This window comes from Arachis hypogaea, chromosome 7 (assembly GCF_003086295.3).
Source record: "Arachis hypogaea cultivar Tifrunner chromosome 7, arahy.Tifrunner.gnm2.J5K5, whole genome shotgun sequence".
NCBI classification, from domain to species: Eukaryota; Viridiplantae; Streptophyta; class Magnoliopsida; order Fabales; family Fabaceae; genus Arachis; species Arachis hypogaea.
In genome coordinates, this window is record NC_092042.1 from 48,384,436 (window position 1) to 48,404,268 (window position 19,833).

General features: G+C 40.7%; 1 non-coding gene across 1 annotated transcript; it reads left to right on the forward strand.

Annotated features, from left to right (window-relative positions):
* Nucleotides 1–14,435: 14,435 nt before the first annotated feature.
* LOC112704790 (small nucleolar RNA R71) lies at nucleotides 14,436–14,543 on the forward strand. The gene has a single exon (XR_003155398.1). It is a non-coding gene; the product is annotated as a small nucleolar RNA R71 (small nucleolar RNA).
* Nucleotides 14,544–19,833: the final 5,290 nt, after the last annotated feature.

Consider the following 19,833-nt stretch of genomic DNA (forward strand, 5'->3'; position numbering starts at 1 on the left):
CCTTGAGCTTTAAACACAAGGTAGTCCCCATTCAATTGAAGGACTAATTCTCCTCTGCTAACATCAATCACAGCTTCTGCTGTGGCTAGGAAGGGTCTTCTAAGGATGATGCATTCATCTTCTTCCTTCCTAGTGTCTAAGATTATGAAATCAGTAGGGATGTAAAGGCCTTCAACCTTTACTAACACGTCCTCTACTAATCCATAAGCTTGTCTTACTGACTTGTCTGCCAGTTGAAGTGAGAATAAGGCAGGCTGTACCTCAATTATCTCTAGTTTCTCCATTACAGAGAGTGGCATAAGATTTATGCCTGACCCCAGGTCACACAGAGCCTTGTTAAAGGTTATGGTGCCTATGGTACAGGGTATTAAGAATTTACCAGGATCTTGTCTCTTTTGAGGTAGAGTTTTCTGAATTCATGTATCTAGTTCACTAATGAGCAAGGGGGATTCACCTTCCCAAGTCTCATTACCAAACAACTTGGCATTCAGCTTCATGATAGCTCCTAGATATTGAGCAACTTGCTCTCTAGTTACATCTTCATCCTCTTCTGAGGAGGAATAGTTTTCAGAGCTCATGAATGGCAGAAGGAGATTTAGTGGAATTTCTATGGTCTCTATATGAGCCTCAGATTCCTTTAGGTCCTCAATAGGGAACTCCTTCTTGCTTGAGAGACATCCCAGGAGGTCTTCCTCACTAGGATTTTCGTCCTTCTCCTCCCTTGTGCATTCGGCCATATTGATTACATCAATGGCCTTGCAATCTCCTTTTGGATTCTCTTCTGTATTGCTTGGGAGAATACTGGGAGGAGTTTCAATGACTTTCTTACTCAGTTGGCCCACTTGTGCCTCCATATTTCTAATGGAGGACCTTGTTTCACTCATGAAACTTAAAGTGGCTTTTGACTGATCAGAGACTAAGTTTGCTAAATTAGAGGGGCTCTGTTGAGAATTTTCTGTCTGTTGCTGAGAAGATGATGGAAAAGGCTTGTTATTACTGAGCCTATTTCTTCCACCATTGTTGAAGCCTTGTTGAGGCTTTTGTTGATCCTTCCATGAGAAATTTTGATGATTTCTCCATGATGAGTTATAAGTGTTTCCATAAGGTTCACCCATGTAATTAACCTCTGCCATTGCAGGGTTCTCAGGATCATAAGCTTCTTCAAAAGCTGCCTCTTTAGTACTGTTGGATGCATTTTGCTATCCATTCAGACTTTGAGAGATCATGTTGACTTGCTGAGTCAACACTTTGTTCTGAGCCAATATGGCATTCAGAGCATCAATTTCAAGAACTCCCTTCCTCTGAGGCGTCCCATTATTCACGGAATTCCTCTCAGAAGTGTACATGAACTGGTTATTTGCAACCATGTCAATAAGTTCTTGAGCTTCTGCAGGCGTTTTCTTTAGGTGAATGGATCCACCTGCAGAATGGTCCAGTGACATTTTCGAAAACTCAGATAGGCCATAATAGAATATATCTAATACGGTCCATTCTGAAAACATGTCAGATGGACACCTTTTGGTCAACTGCTTGTATCTTTTCCAAGCTTCATAGAAGGATTCACCATCCTTTTGCTTGAAGGTTTGAACATCCACTCTAAGCTTGCTCAGCTTTTGAGGAGAAAAGAATTTATCCAAGAAGGCCGTGACCAGCTTTTCCCAGGAGTCCAGGCTATCTTTAGGTTGTGAATCCAACCATGTTCTAGCTTTGTCTCTTACAGCAAAAGGGAAAAGCATGAGCCTGTAGACTTTAGGATCTACTCCATTCGTCTTTACAGTCTCACAAATCTGCAAGAACTCAGTTAAAAACTAATAAGGATCTTCAGATGGAAGTCCATGAAACTTGCAGTTTTGTTGCATTAAAGCAACTAGCTGAGGTTTCAGCTCAAAATTGTTTGCTCCAATGGCAGGAATAGAGATGCTTCTTCCATCAAATTTAGACGTGGGTTTAGTGAAGTCACCCAGCATCCTCATTGAATTATTATTATTTTTCGCTGCCATCTCCTTCTCTTGTTCGAAAATTTCTGAAAGGTTGTTTCTGGATTGTTGTAATTTAGCTTCTCTTAGTTTCCTCTTCAGAGTCCTTTCAGGTTCTGGATCAGCTTCAACAAGAGTGTCTTTTTCCTTGTTCCTGCTCATATAGGGAAGAAGAGAACAAGAAAAAAAAGAAGAATCCTCTATGTCACAGTATAGAGATTCCTTTATGTTAGTAGAAGAAGAAATGGAATAGGAGTGAGGAAGAATGAATAGTCTGAATAAAGGGTAAAGGTAGGGGCAGTGATTTGAGATGAAGAGAGGTGAAGAGAAGTGTTAGTAAATAAATAAATAAATAGATAGAAGGAGAGATAGAGAATTTCAAAAATAATTTTGAAAAAGTGGTTAGTGATTTTCGAAAATTAAAGATAAGATATGATTAAAATTAAAATTTAAAACAATTAAAAAGAATTTTTTTGAAAAAGAGAGAGGTATTTTCGAAAATTAGAGAGGGATAGGTAGTTAGTTGGTTTTGAAAAAGATAAGAAACAAACAAAAAGTCAAATAGTTAGTTTAAAAAGATATTAAAATCAAATTTGAAAAGATAAGAAGACAAGATAAGATAAGATATTTTGAAATCAAAATTGAAAAAGATAAAATTTTGAAAAAGATAAGATAGATAAGATATGGTTGAGAAAGATTTAATTTTAAAATTAAAATTAATTACTTAACTAACAAGAAACTTAAAAGGATAGGATTCTAGATTTTAAAGATTGAACCTTTCTTAACAAGAAAGTAACAAACTTCAAATTTTTGAATCAATCATATTACTTGTTAGTGTAATTTCAAAAATTTGATATAAAGATAAAAAAAAGATTTTGAAAATATTTTGAAAAAGATATTTGGAATTTTTCGAAAATAATAAAAAAATGAAAAAGATTTTAAAAAAAAATAAGATTTTTAAAATTAGAAATTTGACTTGACTTGTAAGAAACAACTAATTTTAAAAATTTTTGACCAAGTCAACCCAAAATTTCAAAAATTTGGAGGAAAATAAGGAAAAGATATTTTTTTAATTCTTGAATTTTTAATGAGGAGAGAGAAAAACACAAACATGACCCAAAACATAAAAATTTTGGATCAAAACACAAGATGCATGCAAGAACACTATGAATGTCAAGATGAACACCAAGAACACTTTGAAGATCATGATGAACATCAAGAACATAATTTTAAAAAATTTTTGATGCAAAGAAAACATGCAACACACCAAACTTAGAAATCTTTAATGCATGAACTCTAACAAACAAAAAAAATGCATATGAAAAACAACAAACAACACAAAATAAGAAAACATCAAGATCAAACAAGAAGACTTGTCAAGAACAACTTGAAGATCATGAAGAACACCATGAATGCATGAATTTTCGAAAAATGCATAATAATTTTTTTAAAACATGCAATTGACACCAAACTTAAAAATTGACTCAAGACTTGAACAAGAAACACAAAATATTTTTTATTTTTATGATTTTCTGATTTTTTTGTATTTTCTTTTATTTTTTTTGAAAATGTTCTTTAGAAAAACAAAATAAAGAAAAATTTTTGAAAGATTATTTGAAAACTTTTTTTTGAAAGGAAAATTACCTAATCTGAGCAACAATATGAACCTTCTGTTGTCCATACTCGAACAATCCCCGGCAACGGCGCCAAAAACATGGTGGACGAAATTGTGATCATCAATGTTGTATTCTTTGTTGTTGTATGGAATAATTATAATGGCTCTTTGCTATGTGTGGACACAACTCCGTTCAACTAACCAGCAAGTGTACTGGGTCGTCCAAGTAATAAACCTTACGTGAGTAAGGGTCGATCCCACAGAGATTGTTGGTATGAAGCAAGCTATGGTCATCTTGTAAATCTCAGTCAGGCGGATAACAATTGATTGTGGATTTTTGAATAATAATAAATAATAAACAGAAAATAAAGATAATTAAAATAGGATAGAGACACTTATGTAAATTAATGGTGGGAATTTCAGATAGGCGTATGGAGATACTGTGCCCTTTCTTTTTCTACTTTCCTACTTCTTCCTTCCAGTTCTTTCATTCCTTCCTATGGCAAGCTGTATGTAGGGCATCACCGTTGTCAATGGCTACATCCCATCCTCTTAGTGAAAAAGGTCCAAATGCTCTGTCACAACACGGCTAATCATCTGTTGGTTCTCAATCAGGTTGGAATAGAATCCCTTGATTCTTTTGCGTCTGTCACTAACGCCCAGCCTTCAGGAGTTTGAAGCTCGTCACAGTCATTCAATCCCAGAATCCTACTCGGAATACCACAGACAAGGTTTATACTTTCCGGATTCTCAGAATGCCGCCATCAATCTAGCTTATACCATGAAGATTATGTTTAAGGAATCTAAGAGATACGCGCCCGGCCTAAGGTAGAACGGAAGTGGTTGTCAATCACGCGCGTTCATAGGTGAGAATGATGATGAGTGTCACAGATCATCACATTCATCAAGTTGAAGTGCAACGAATATCTTAGAATAGGAATAAAGAGAATTGAATAGGAAATAGTAGCAATTGCATTAAAACTTGAGGTACAGCAGAGCTCCACACCCTTAATCTATGGTGTGTAAAAACTTCACCGTTGAAAATACATAAGTGAAAGGTTCAGGCATGGCCGAATGGCCAGCCCCCCAAAACGTGATCAATAGTCTCCTCAGATGAAGAATAAAATAAAACTGAGACCAAAGATGTCTAATACAATAGTAAATTATCCTATTTATACTAGACTAGCTACTAAGGTTTACATAAGTAAGTAATTGTTGCATATATCCACTTCCGGGGCCCACTTGGTGTGTGTTTGGGCTGAGCTTGATCTATCCACGAGCTGAGGCTTCTTTTGGTGTTGAACGCCAAGTTGTAACATGTTTTGGGCGTTCAACTCCGGGTCGTGACGTGTTTCTGGCATTTTACTCCAGACAGCAGCATGGAACTGGCGTTGAGCGCCAGTTTACGTCATCAATTCCCTAATAAACTATGGACTATTATTCATTGCTGGAAAGTTCTGGATGTCTACTTTCCAACGCCGTTGAGAGCGCGCCTTTTGGAGTTCTGTAGCTCCAGAAAATTCATTTCGAGTGCAAGGAGGTCAGATTCCAACAGCATCAGCAGTCTTTTGTCAGCCTCCTTCTCAGAGTTTTGCTCAAGTCCCTCAATTTCAGCCAGAAATTACCTGAAATCACAGAAAAACACACAAACTCATAGTAAAGTCCAGAAATGTGAATTTAACATAAAAACTAATGAAAACAGCCCTAAAAGTAGCTTAAACTTACTAAAAACTACCTAAAAACAATGCCAAAAAGCGTATAAATTATCCGCTCATCAGGGAACCTGCTTGATGAGTAGGTTAGCCTCCGTGGCTTCCTCCCGAAAGCACACGAGAACACGTTCTTGCAGTGATGACCACCCTCCAGCTCTCAAGAAAGACGCTCATTTGGGAGCACAGGTGACGATAATGCCAAAATCCTGCAGGAGCTATGCCACCGGGTGCAGAATCTCGAAAGAGAACTAGCAGCAAAGGACCACTACGTCTTAGCCCAAGTCTGTCTCGCACCTGATCTCCTCCAAGAAGGGCAGAAGCTTGGGGAAGAAGCCCTCGAAGAAATGACAGACATCGAACAGACGCTCAGTCTCAGATGACCCAAGACGTGTCAGAAAGACACGGGGAAACCCACCGAGAGAGACCGAGAAGACGACGAGAACCCATCATCATGGGAGCTACTTCTTTCCACTCCTCCATCCTCAAAGTCCGGCTGCCGAAACACTTTGACAAGCAAATGGACATGAGGTATGATGGGACCCAAGACTCTCAAGAACACCTGATGGCCTTCGAAGCCAGGATGAACTTGGAAGGCATGGACGACCCAGTAAGGTGCCGAGCTTTTCCAGTAATGTTATTAGGCCCCGCCATCCGGTGGTTCAACGCACTTCCGTAGGGGTCCATTACAGTCTTCTCGGATACAACTCACAGTTTCTTGGCACAGTTTACCATGCGTATCGCCAAGGCCAAACACCCGATTAATCTTCTGAGTATCACCCAGAAAAATAGGGAACTGACTCGAAAATTTCTGGATAGGTTCAATAATGAATGCCTGGAAATCGACGGCTTGACCAACTCAGTAGCCAGCCTGTGCTTGACAAATAGTTTTCTTACCACTAGGCCCATCTGGACCATGTAGGAGATTTAGAGAGTTGCAAGAGAGTACATCAATGATGAGGAAGTCAGTTAGGTAGTGGCCACCAATAAGCAACAACCGACCCACCAACCTCCCTACCAACCTGTATATGTAGACAAACCAAGAGAAGCACTGAAGGAAGGGGCACCGGGGAAGCAACCCAAACCGTTTCCCCGGGTGGGGAAGTTCACAATCTATACTCCCTTCACAGCCCCCACAGTGGAAGTTTACCAGTAGATTGCGGACAAGGGGATCCTATCAAAACCCCGACAGCTGAAGGATAGGACAGGCGGGAACAAGACCCTATACTGTGAGTATCACAAAGGCTTCGGCCACAAGACTTAGGATTGCTTTGACTTGAAGGATGCCTTAGAGCAAGCTATTCGCAAAGGTGATGAGCGGATAATTTATACGCTTTTTGGCATTGTTTTCAGTATGTTTTTAGTATGTTTTAGTTAGTTTTTATTATATTTTTATTAGTTTTTATTTAAAATTCACTTTTCTGGACCTTACTATGAGTTTGTGTGTTTTTCTGTGATTTCAGGTATTTTCTGGCTGAAATTGAGGGAACTGAGCAAAAATCTGATTCAGAGGCTGAAAAGGACTGCAGATGCTGTTGGATTCTGACCTCCCTGCACTCGAAGTAAATTTTCTGGAGCTACAGAAGCCCAATTGGCGCGCTCTCAATTGCGTTGGAAAGTATACATTCTGGGCTTTCCAGAAATGTATAATAGTCCATACTTTGCCCGAGATTTGATGGCCCAAACAGGCGTTCCAAGTCAGCTCAAGAATTCAGGCGTAAAACGCCGGAACTGACACAAGAATGGGAGTTAAACGCCCAAACTGGCACAAAAGCTGGCGTTTAACTCCAAGAAAAGTCTCTACACATGAAAGCTTCAATGCTCAGCCCAAGCACACACCAAGTGGGCCCAGAAGTGGATTTTGATGTCATTTACTCATCTTTGTAAACCCTAAGCTACTAGTTCTCTACAAATAGGACCTTTTGCTATTGTATTTGATATCTTTTGATCACTTTTGATCTTTTGATCATCTTTGGACGTCTAGTTCTTAGATTATGGGGGCTGGCCTCTCGGCCATGCCTAGACCTTGTTCTTATGTATTTTCAACGGTGGAGTTTCTACACACCATAGATTAAGGTGTGGAGCTCTGCTGTACCTCGAGTATTAATGCAATTACTATTGTTCTTCTATTCAATTCAGCTTATTCTTGTTCTAAGATATTCATTCGTACCCAAGAACATGATGAATATGGTGATTATGTGACGCTCATCATCATTCTCACTTATGAACGCGTGCCTGACAACCACTTCCGTTCTACAAGCAAACAAGGCTTGAATGTTTATCTCTTGGATTCCTTAATCAAAATCTTCGTGGTATAAGCTAGAATTGATGGCGACATTCAAGAGAATCCGGAAGGTCTAAACCTTGTCTGTGGTATTCTGAGTAGGATTCAAGGATTGAATTACTGTGACGAGCTTCAAACTTCTGAAGGCTAGGCGTTAGTGACTGACGCAAAAGAATCACTGGATTCTATTCCAACCTGATTGAGAACCGACAGATGATTAGTCGTGCTGTGACAGAGCGCGTTGAACATTTTCACTGAGAGGACGGGATTGTAGCCACTGACAACGGTGATGCCCAACATACAGCTTGCCATGGAAAGGAGTAAGAAGGATTGGATGAAGACATTAGGAAAGCAGAGAGACGAAAGGGACAGAGCATCTCCATACGCTTATCTGAAATTCTCACCAATGAATTACATAAGTATCTCTACTTTTATTTTATGCTTTATTCATTAATCATCCATAACCATTTAAATCCGCCTGACTAAGATTTACAAGATGACCATAGCTTGCTTCATACCAACAATCTCCGTGGGATCGACCCTTACTCGCGTAACGTTTATTACTTGGACGACCCAGTACACTTGCTGGTTAGTTGTGCGAAGTTGTGATAAAGAGTTGAGATTGTAATTGAGCGTACCATGTTGATGGCTCCATTGATGATCACAGTTTCGTGCACCAAAAGGCAAGCTAATCGAGTGCTCCCAGTTCATACGGGAGCCCAGGAGGAGGGAGCGGAACGCTCCGAGGGGGATGGTGCACGAAATTGTGATCACTACAACTTCGCACAACTAACCAGCAAGTGTACTGGGTCGTCCAAGTAATAAACCTTACGCGAGTAAGGGTCGATCCCACAGAGATTGTTGGTATGAAGCAAGCTATGGTCACCTTGTAAATCTCAGTCAGGAAAACTCAAATGGGTATGGTGATATACGAATAAAACATAAAGATAAAGATAGAGATACTTATGTAATTCATTGGTGGGAATTTCAGATAAGCGTATGGAGATGCTTGGTCCCTTCCGTCTCTCTGCTTTCCTACTGTCTTCATCCAATCCTTCTTACTCCTTTCTATGGCAAGCTTATGCAAGGGTTTCACCGTTGTCAGTGGCTACCTCCCATCCTCTCAGTGGAAATGTTCAACGCACCCTGTCACGGCACGGCTATCCATCTGTCGGTTCTCAATCAGGCCGGAATAGAATCCAGTGATTCTTTTGCGTCTGTCACTAACGCCCCGCCCTCAGGAGTTTGAAGCTCGTCACAGTCATTCAATCATTGAATCCTACTCAGAATACCACAGACAAGGTTAGACCTTCCGGATTCTCTTGAATGCCGCCATCAGTTCTGGCCTATACCACGAAGACTCTGATCTCACGGAATGGCTGGCTCGGTTGTCAGGCGAGCACTCGGTTGTCAGGCGATCAACCATGCATCGTGTATCAGGAATCCAAGAGATATTCACCCAATCTAAGGTAGAACGGACGTGGTTGTCAGGCACACGTTCATAGGTGAGAATGATGATGAGTGTCACGGATCATCACATTCATCAAGTTGAAGAACAAGTGATATCTTAGAACAAGAACAAGTGGAATTGAATAGAAGAACAATAGTAATTGCATTAATACTCGAGGTACAGCAGAGCTCCACACCTTAATCTATGGTGTGTAGAAACTCCACCGTTGAAAATACATAAGAACAAGGTCTAGGCATGGCCAAATGGCCAGCCTCCCAATGATCAAAAGATCTAAAGAACAAAAGATTCCAAAGATCAGAAGATTGATATACAATAGTAAAAGGTCCTATATATAGAGAACTAGTAGCCTAGGGTGTACAGAGATGAGTAAATGACATAAAAATTCACTTCCGGGCCCACTTGGTGTGTGCTTGGGCTGAGCATTGAAGCATTTTCGTGTAGAGACTCTTCTTGGAGTTAAACGCCAGCTTTTGTGCCAGTTTGGGCGTTTAACTCCCACTTTGATGCCAGTTCCGGCGTTTAACGCTGGGATTTCTGAGGGTGACTTTGTACGCCGGTTTGGGCCATCAAATCTTGGGCAAAGTATGGACTATCATATATTGCTGGACAGCCCAGGATGTCTACTTTCCAACGCCGTTGAGAACGCGCCAATTGGGCTTCTGTAGCTCCAGAAAATCCACTTCGAGTGCAGGGAGGTCAGAATCCAACAGCATCTGCAGTCCTTTTTAGTCTCTGAATCAGATTTTTGCTCAGGTCCCTCAATTTCAGCCAGAAAACACCTGAAATCACAGAAAAACACACAAACTCATAGTAAAGTCCAGAAAAGTGAATTTTAACTAAAAACTAATAAAAATATACTAAAAACTAACTAGATCATACTAAAAACATACTAAAAACAATGCCAAAAAGCGTACAAATTATCCGCTCATCACAACACCAAACTTAAATTGTTGCTTGTCCTCAAGCAACTGAAAATCAAATAAGATAAAAAGAAGAGAATATGCAATGAATTCCAAAAACATCTATGAAGATCAGTATCAATTAGATAAGCGGGGCTTTTAGCTTTTTGCCTCTGAACAGTTTTGGCATCTCACTCTATCCTTTGAAATTCAGAATGGTTGGCTTCTTTAGGAACTCAGAATCCAGATAGTGTTATTGATTCTCCTAGTTGAGTATGATGATTCTTGAACACAGCTACTTATTGAGTCTTGGCCGTGGCCCAAAGCACTCTGTCTTCCAGTATTACCACCGGATACATACATACCACAGACACATAATTGGGTGAACCTTTTCAGATTGTGACTCAGCTTTGCTAGAGTCCCCAATTAGAGGTGTCCAGGGTTCTTAAGCACACTCTTATTTCCGTGGATCACAACTTTATTTCTTTCTTTTTCTTTCTTTTTCTCTTTCTTTTTCTCTTTCTTTTTCTTTTTCCTTCTCTTTTTTTTCGAAATTTTTTTTTTTTGTATTCACTGCTTTTTCTTGCTTCAAGAATCATTTTTATGATTTTTCAGGTCCTCAGTAACATGTCTCCTTTTTCATCATTCTTTCAAGAGCCAACATTCATGAATCACAAATTCAAAAGACATATGCACTGTTCAAGCATACATTCAGAAAACAAAAGTATTGCCACCACATCAAAATAATCAAACTGTTATAAAATTCAAAATTCATGCAATCCTTTTCTTTTTCAATTAAGAACATTTTTCATTTAAGAAAGGTGATGGATTCATAGGACATTCATAACTTTAAGGCATAGACACTAATGATCACAAGACACAAACATAGATAAACATAAGCATAATTTTCGAAAAACAGAAAATAAAGAACAAGGAAGTTAAAGAACGGGTCCACCTTAGTGATGGCGGCTTGTTCTTCCTCTTGAAGATCCTATGGAGTGCTTGAGCTCCTCAATGTCTCTTCCTTGTCTTTGTTGCTCCTCTCTCATGATTCTTTGATCTTCTCTAATTTCATGGAGGAGAATGGAATATTCTTGGTGCTCCACCTTTAGTTGTCCCATGTTGGAACTCAATTCTCCTAGGGAGGTGTTCAGTTGCTCCCAATAGTTTTGTGGAGGAAAGTGCATCCCTTGAGGCATCTCAGGGATTTGATGATGAGAGGGGTCTCTTGTTTGCTCCATCCTCTTCTTAGTAATGGGCTTGTCCTCATCAATGGGGATGTCTCCCTCTATGTCAACTCCAACTGAATAACAGAGGTGACAAATGAGATGAGGAAAGGCTAACCTTGCCAAGGTAGAGGACTTGTCCGCCACCTTATAAAGTTCTTGGGATATAACCTCATGAACTTCTATTTCTTCTTCAATCATGATGCTATGAATCATGATAGCCCGGTCTATAGTAACTTCGGACCGGTTGCTAGTGGGAATGATTGAGCGTTGGATGAACTCCAACCATCCCCTAGCCACAGGCTTGAGGTCATGCCTTCTCAGTTGAACCGGCTTCCCTCTTGAATCTCTCTTCCATTGGGCGCCCTCTTCACAAATGTCTATGAGGACTTGGTCCAACCTTTGATCAAAGTTGACCCTTCTAGTGTAAGGATGTTCATCTCCTTGCATCATGGGCAAGTTGAATGCTAACCTTACATTTTTCGGACTAAAAACCAAGTATTTCCCCCGAACCATAGTAAGCCAATTCTTAGGATCCGGGTTCATACTTTGATTATGGTTCTTGGTGATCCATGCATTGGAATAGAACTCTTGAACTATTAAGATTCCGACTTGTTGAATGGGGTTGGTAAGAACTTCCCAACCTCTTCTTCGAATCTCATGTCGGATCTCCGGATATTCACTCTTTTTGAGTGAAAAAGGGACCTCGGGAATCACCTTCTTTAAGGCCACAACTTCATAGAAGTGGTCTTGATGCACCCTTGAGATGAATCTCTCCATCTCCCATGACTCGGAGGTGGAAGCTTTTGCCTTCCCTTTCCTCTTTCTAGAGGTTTCTCCGGCCTTGGATGCCATAAATGGTTATGGAAAAACAAAAAGCAATGCTTTTACCACACCAAACTTAAAAGGTTTGCTCGTCCTCGAGCAAAAGAAGAAAGAAGGGAGTAGAAGAAGAAGAAATGAAGGAGATGGAGGGGGCTTTGTGGTTCGGCCAAAAGGGGAAGAAGTAGTGTTTAGGTTGTGTGAAAATGAAGGAGTGAAGATGGGTTTATATAGGAGTGGGGGGAGGGGTAAGGTTCGGTCAAGTGAGGGTGGGTTTTTATGAAGGATGGATGTGAGTGGTGAAGAGAAAGATGGGATTTGATAGGTGAAGGGTTTTTGGGGAAGAGGTGTTGAGGTGATTGGTGAATGGGTGAAGAAGAGAGAGAGTGGTAGGGTAGGTGGGGATCCTGTGGGGTCCACATATCCTGAGGTGTCAAGGAAAAGTCATCCCTGCACCAAATGCCATGCAAAAATGCATTTTGAGCCAATTCTGGCGTTAAACGCCGGGCTGGTGCCCATTTCTGGCGTTTAAACGCCAGTACGTTCTCCTCCAGGGTGTGCTGTTTTTTCTTTCTGTTTTTCATTCTATTTTTACTTTTTTCATTGATTTTGTGACTTCTCATGATCATCAACCTACAGAAAACATAAAATAACAAAGGAAAATAGATAAAATATAACATTGGGTTGCCTCCCAACAAGCGCTTCTTTAATGTCAGTAGCTTGACAGAGGACTCTCATGGAGCCTCACAGATGCTCAGAGCAATGTTGGAACCTCCCAACACCAAACTTAGAGTTTGAATGTGGGGGTTCAACACCAAACTTAGAAGTTGGTTGTGGCCTCCCAACACCAAACTTAGAGTTTGACTGTGGGGGCTCTGTTTGACTCTGTTTTAAGAGAAGCTCTTCATGCTTCCTCTCCATGGTGACAGAGGGATATCCTTGAGCCTTAAACACAAAGGATTCTTCATTCACTTGAATGATCAATTCTCCTCTGTCCACATCAATCACAGCCTTTGCTGTGGCTAGGAAGGGTCTGCCAAGGATGATGGATTCATCCATGCACTTCCCAGTCTCTAGGACTATGAAATCAGCAGGGATGTAATGGTCTTCAACTTTTACCAGAACATCCTCTACAAGTCCATAGGCTTGTTTTCTTGAATTGTCTGCCATCTCTAGTGAGATTTTTACAGCTTGCACCTCAAAGATCCCTAACTTCTCCATTACAGAGAGAGGCATGAGGTTTACACTTGACCCTAAGTCACACAAGGCCTTCTTGAAGGTCATGGTGCCTATGGTACAAGGTATTGAAAACTTCCCAGGATCCTGTCTCTTTTGAGGCAGTTTCTGCCTAGACAAGTCATCCAGTTCTTTGGTGAGCAAAGGGGGTTCATCTTCCCCAGTCTCATTTTCAAATAACTTGTCATTTAGCTTCATGATTGCTCCAAGGTATTTAGCAACTTGCTCTTCAGTGACATACTCATCCTCTTCAGAGGAAGAATACTCATCAGAGCTCATGAATGGCAGAAGTAAGTCCAATGGAATCTCTATGGTCTCATTTTGAGCCTCAGATTCCCATGGTTCCTCATTGGGGAACTCATTGGAGGCCAGTGGACGTCCATTGAGGTCTTCCTCAGTGGCGTTCACTGCCTCTTCCTCCTCTCCAAATTCGGCCATGTTGATGGCTTTGCACTCTCCTTTTGGATTTTCTTCTGTATTGCTTGGAAGAGTACTAGGAGGGAGTTCAGTAATTTTCTTACTCAGCTGACCCACTTGTGCCTCCAAGTTTCTAATGGAGGACCTTGTTTCAGTCATGAAACTTTGAGTGGTTTTGATTAGATCAGAGACCATGGTTGCTAAGTCAGAGGTATTCTGCTTAGAACTCTCTGTCTGTTGCTGAGAAGATGATGGAAAAGGCTTGCCATTGCTAAACCTGTTTCTTCCACCATTACTATTGTTGAAACCTTGTTGAGGTCTCTGTTGATCCTTCCATGAGAGATTTGGATGATTTCTCCATGAAGGATTATAGGTGTTTCCATAGGGTTCTCCCATGTAATTCACCTCTTCCATTGAAGGGTTCTCAGGATCATAAGCTTCTTCTTCAGATGAAGCTTCCTTAGTACTACCTGGTGCATTTTGCATTCCAGATAGACTTTGAGAAATCATATTGACTTGCTGAGTCAATATTTTGTTCTGAGCCAATATGGCATTCAGAGTGTCAATCTCAAGAACTCCTTTCTTCTGACTAGTCCCATTGTTCACAGGATTCCTTTCAGAAGTGTACATGAATTGGTTATTTGCAACCATTTCAATTAGTTCTTGTGCTTCTGTAGGCGTCTTCTTCAGATGAAGAGATCCTCCAGCAGAGCTATCCAAAGACATCTTGGATAGTTCAGAGAGACCATCATAGAAAATTCCTATGATGCTCCATTCAGAAAGCATATCAGAGGGACACTTTCTGATTAATTGTTTGTATCTTTCCCAAGCTTCATAGAGGGATTCTCCTTCCTTCTGTCTGAAGGTTTGGACTTCCACTCTAAGCTTACTCAATTTTTGAGGTGGAAAGAACTTTGCCAAGAAGGCATTGACTAGCTTTTCCCAAGAGTTCAGGCTTTCTTTAGGTTGTGAGTCCAACCATGTCCTAGCTCTGTCTCTTACAGCAAAAGGGAATAACATAAGTCTGTAGACCTCAGGGTCAACCCCATTAGTCTTGACAGTGTCACAGATTTGCAAGAATTCAGCTAAAAACTGATGAGGATCTTCCAATGGAAGTCCATGGAACTTGCAATTCTGTTGCATTAGAGAAACTAATTGAGGCTTAAGCTCAAAGTTGTTTGCTCCAATGGCAGGGATAGAGATGCTTCTCCCATAGAAGTCGGGAGTAGGTGCAGTAAAGTCACCCAGCACCTTCCTTGCATTGTTGGCATTGTTGTTGTTTTCGGCTGCCATGGGTTCTTCTTCTTTGAAGATTTCTGTTAGGTCCTCTACAAAGAGTTGTGCCTTGGCTTCTCTTAGCTTTCGTTTCAAGGTCCTTTCAGGTTCAGGATCAGCCTCAACAATAATGCTTTTGTCCTTGCTCCTGCTCATATAAAAGAGAAGAAAACAAGGAAATATGGAATCCTCTATGTCACAGTATAGAGATTCCTTGAGGTGTCAGAAGAAAAGAAAAATAGAAGGCAGAAGTAGAAAATTCGAACTTATCAAAGAAGATGGAGTTCGAATTGTGCATTAAGGAATAGTGTTAGTCCATAAATAGAAGGATGTGAATAGAGGGGAAGTAATTTTCGAAAATTAAGTAAAAGATTTTGAAAACATTTTGAAAAACTTCAATTGATTTTCGAAAACCAAGATTGAGAATGAAGTAAAGTGATTTTTGAAAAAGATTTTGAAATTAGAAATTAAAAAGATATGATTGAAAACTATTTTGAAAAAGATGTGATTAGGAAGATATGATTAATTTAAAAAGATGTGATTGAGAGGATATGATTTGAAAAATATTTTTAAAAAGATTTGATTTTGAAAATTAATGACTTTGGCCATCAAGAAAAGATATGATTCAAACATTAAACCTTTCTCAACAGAAAAGGGCAACATACTTGAAATGTTGAATCAAATCATTAATTGATAGCAAGTATTTTTGAAAATAGAAAGAAATTGATTTTGAAAAAGATTTGATTGAAAAGATATGATTTGAAAAAGATTTGATTTTGAAAAATTTTGAAAACTTGAAAAAAAATTTGCATTGAAAACAAAATCTTCCCTCTTGTGCCATCCTGGCGTTAAACGCCCAAAATGGTGCACATTCTGTCGTTTAACGCCCAAAACTCTACCCTTTTGGGCGTTAAACGCCCAACCAAGCACCCTGGCTGGCGTTTAAACGCCAGTCTGTCCTTCTTCACTGGACGTTTTGAACGCCCAGCTTTTTCTGTGCAATTCCTCTGCTGAATGTTCTGAATCTTCAATTCTCTGTATTATTGACTTGAGAAGACACAAATTAAAAATATTTTTGGATTTTTAATAGTGAGGAATAATCAAAATGCAACTAAAATCAAATAACAATGCATGCAAGACACCAAACTTAGCAGTTTGTATACTACTGACACTAACAATGAGAATGCATATGAGACACATAAACACTCAAGTCAAGAGAATTCAAAGATCAGAGCAAGAAAATCATCAAGAATTACTTGAAGATCCTTAAGACACATGAATGAATGCATGCAATTGACACCAAACTTAAAATGAGACTCTAGACTCAAACAAAAATTATTTTTGGATTTTATGATTTTGTAATTTTTTTGGATTTTTCGAAAATTAAGTGGAAAAGAAAATAAAGGTATCAAAATTCTTAATGAGAATTCCAGGAATCATGCAATGTTTAGTCTAAGACTCCGGTCCAGGAATTAGACATGGCTTCACAGCCAGCCAAGCTTTCAAGGAAAGCTTCGGTCCAAAACACTAGACATGGCCAATGGCCAGCCAAGCCTTAGCAGATCACTGTTCCAACAACAAGATTGATAGAAATCAACAAGCTCTTGTGATGATAAGTTGAAACCTCGGTCCAATGGAATTAGACATGGCTTCACAGCCAGCCAGACTTCAACAGATCATCATGAAACACTAGAATTCATCTTCAAGAACTCTGAAAAAAAAAATACCTAATCTAAGCAACAAGATGAACCGTCAGTTGTCCAAACTCAAACAATCCCCGGCAACGGCGCCAAAAACTTGGTGCACGAAATTGTGATCACTACAACTTCGCACAACTAACCAGCAAGTGTACTGGGTCGTCCAAGTAATAAACCTTACGCGAGTAAGGGTCGATCCCACAGAGATTGTTGGTATGAAGCAAGCTATGGTCACCTTGTAAATCTCAGTCAGGCAAACTCAAATGGGTATGGTGATATACGAATAAAACATAAAGATAAAGATAGAGATACTTATGTAATTCATTGGTGGGAATTTCAGATAAGCGTATGGAGATGCTTGGTCCCTTCCGTCTCTCTGCTTTCCTACTGTCTTCATCCAATCCTTCTTACTCCTTTCCATGGCAAGCTTATGCAAGGGTTTCACCGTTGTCAGTGGCTACCTCCCATCCTCTCAGTGGAAATGTTCAACGCACCCTGTCACGGCACGGCTATCCATCTGTCGGTTCTCAATCAGGCCGGAATAGAATCCAGTGATTCTTTTGTGTCTGTCACTAACGCCCCGCCCTCAGGAGTTTGAAGCTCGTCACAGTCATTCAATCATTGAATCCTACTCAGAATACCACAGACAAGGTTAGACCTTCCGGATTCTCTTGAATGCCGCCATCAGTTCTGGCCTATACCACGAAGACTCTGATCTCACGGAATGGCTGGCTCGGTTGTCAGGCGAGCACTCGGTTGTCAGGCGATCAACCATGCATCGTGTATCAGGAATCCAAGAGATATTCACCCAATCTAAGGTAGAACGGAGGTGGTTGTCAGGCACACGTTCATAGGTGAGAATGATGATGAGTGTCACGGATCATCACATTCATCAAGTTGAAGAACAAGTGATATCTTAGAACAAGAACAAGTGGAATTGAATAGAAGAACAATAGTAATTGCATTAATACTCGAGGTACAGCAGAGCTCCACACCTTAATCTATGGTGTGTAGAAACTCCACCGTTGAAAATACATAAGAACAAGGTCTAGGCATGGCCGAATGGCCAGCCTCCCAATGATCAAAAGATCTAAAGAACAAAAGATTCCAAAGATCAGAAGATTGATATACAATAGTAAAAGGTCCTATATATAGAGAACTAGTAGCCTAGGGTGTACAGAGATGAGTAAATGACATAAAAATCCACTTCCGGGCCCACTTGGTGTGTGCTTGGGCTGAGCATTGAAGCATTTTCGTGTAGAGACTCTTCTTGGAGTTAAACGCCAGCTTTTGTGCCAGTTTGGGCGTTTAACTCCCACTTTGATGCCAGTTCCGGCGTTTAACGCTGGGATTTCTGAGGGTGACTTTGTACGCCGGTTTGGGCCATCAAATCTTGGGCAAAGTATGGACTATCATATATTGCTGGACAGCCCAGGATGTCTACTTTCCAACGCCGTTGAGAGCGCGCCAATTGGGCTTCTGTAGCTCCAGAAAATCCACTTCGAGTGCAGGGAGGTCAGAATCCAACAGCATCTGCAGTCCTTTTTAGTCTCTGAATCAGATTTTTGCTCAGGTCCCTCAATTTCAGCCAGAAAACACCTGAAATCACAGAAAAACACACAAACTCATAGTAAATTCCAGAAAAGTGAATTTTAACTAAAAACTAATAAAAATATACTAAAAACTAACTAGATCATACTAAAAACATACTAAAAACAATGCCAAAAAGCGTACAAATTATCCGCTCATCAGGGGACCGTAGCCGAGCTGTAAAGCCAAAGCAAGGTCCTACTGAGAATGCTAACAATGCCCCTTCGATGGTCATCAATGTTGTGGTCGGACGGGATGTGCCCCCAAGTCGAAATCGGCAACAAGAAAAGACACCAAACTCCTGGCCGTGTCATCAGAAAGCCATAAGGCTCAATCCAAAAAACCCCCCAAAGATATGCTTTGGTTCAGAAGATCAATGGTGCCATGACCTCCCAGAAAACCCACCAATGGTTATCACGGCGAGGATCAGGATGGGTTTGGTCAAATACATTCGTGTCGACACTAGCATGGACTCCAATATCATGTTCAGAAATGTGTTCGACGCACTAAGGCCTCAGAGAAGCTGACCTCAAGGCCCACCAGCACAGGGTCATAGGGTTGTGTGACAACTATATAAGACCCAACGGGGTTGTCACTCTCCCAATTTATGTGGGGGAGGAGATAGTAAGAGATCGGTAATGGCGGAGTTCGTTGTCCTGAGAAACTCTACGACCTACAACATTATCTTAGGAAGGAGAACCATCAACGACTTTTTAGCTGTTATATCTACCAAGTTCTTGACAATGAAGTTTGTTGCTGATGATGAAACCGTTGGTTCCATCAGAGGAGATCTGGAAACAGCGGTCGTGTGCGATAGTGCCAGCCTTTTACTGAGGAAGAAGTTGAAAGAAGCGTCTGGTGTGTTTCTAGCCGACCTGGACGCAAGAGTAGACGATAAACTGAGACCAGAACCGCAGGGGACTTGGAGAAGTTTTGAGTCCGAGATATAGAGGAAAAGTTCACCTTTGTGAACAGAAACCTCCATCACAACTTAAAGGAACCCCTCATCAAAGCTGTCAGGGCAAACGGCGACCTCTTCTCATGGATCACAGCCGACATGCCAGGGGTAGATCCCGAGTTCATGTCTCACCAGTTAGCCGTAAAGCCGTATGCTAGGCCTGTGCCCCAGCAACGAAGGAAAATATGGCAGGAAAGGACTGACGAGGTAGCCAGACAAACGGCTAGCCTGCTGGAAGCTGGATTCATCAAGGAACTGGACTATTCGACATGGATATCGAATGTGGTCCTCGTAAAAGCCAACGAAAAATGGAAGATGTGCGTCGACTACTCGGACCTCAACAAAGTGTGCTCGAAAGACCCTTTTCCCCTCCCAAACATTGATGCCCTGGTAGACGCAGCGGTGGGTTATCGTTTTCTATGTTTTATGGATGCATATTTCGGGTATAACCAAATACTAATGCACCAAGCCGATGAGGAGAAAACGGCGTTTATAATGCTAGCCGGGACCTATTGCTACAGGGTAATGCCTTTCAGATTAAAAAATTCTGGGGATACTTACCAAAGGCTATTGAACAAGGTTTTTGGCGATCTTATTGGGAGGTTGGTCGAGGTGTTTGTTGATGATATTTTAGTAAAGACAGCTAAGCCAAGCGACT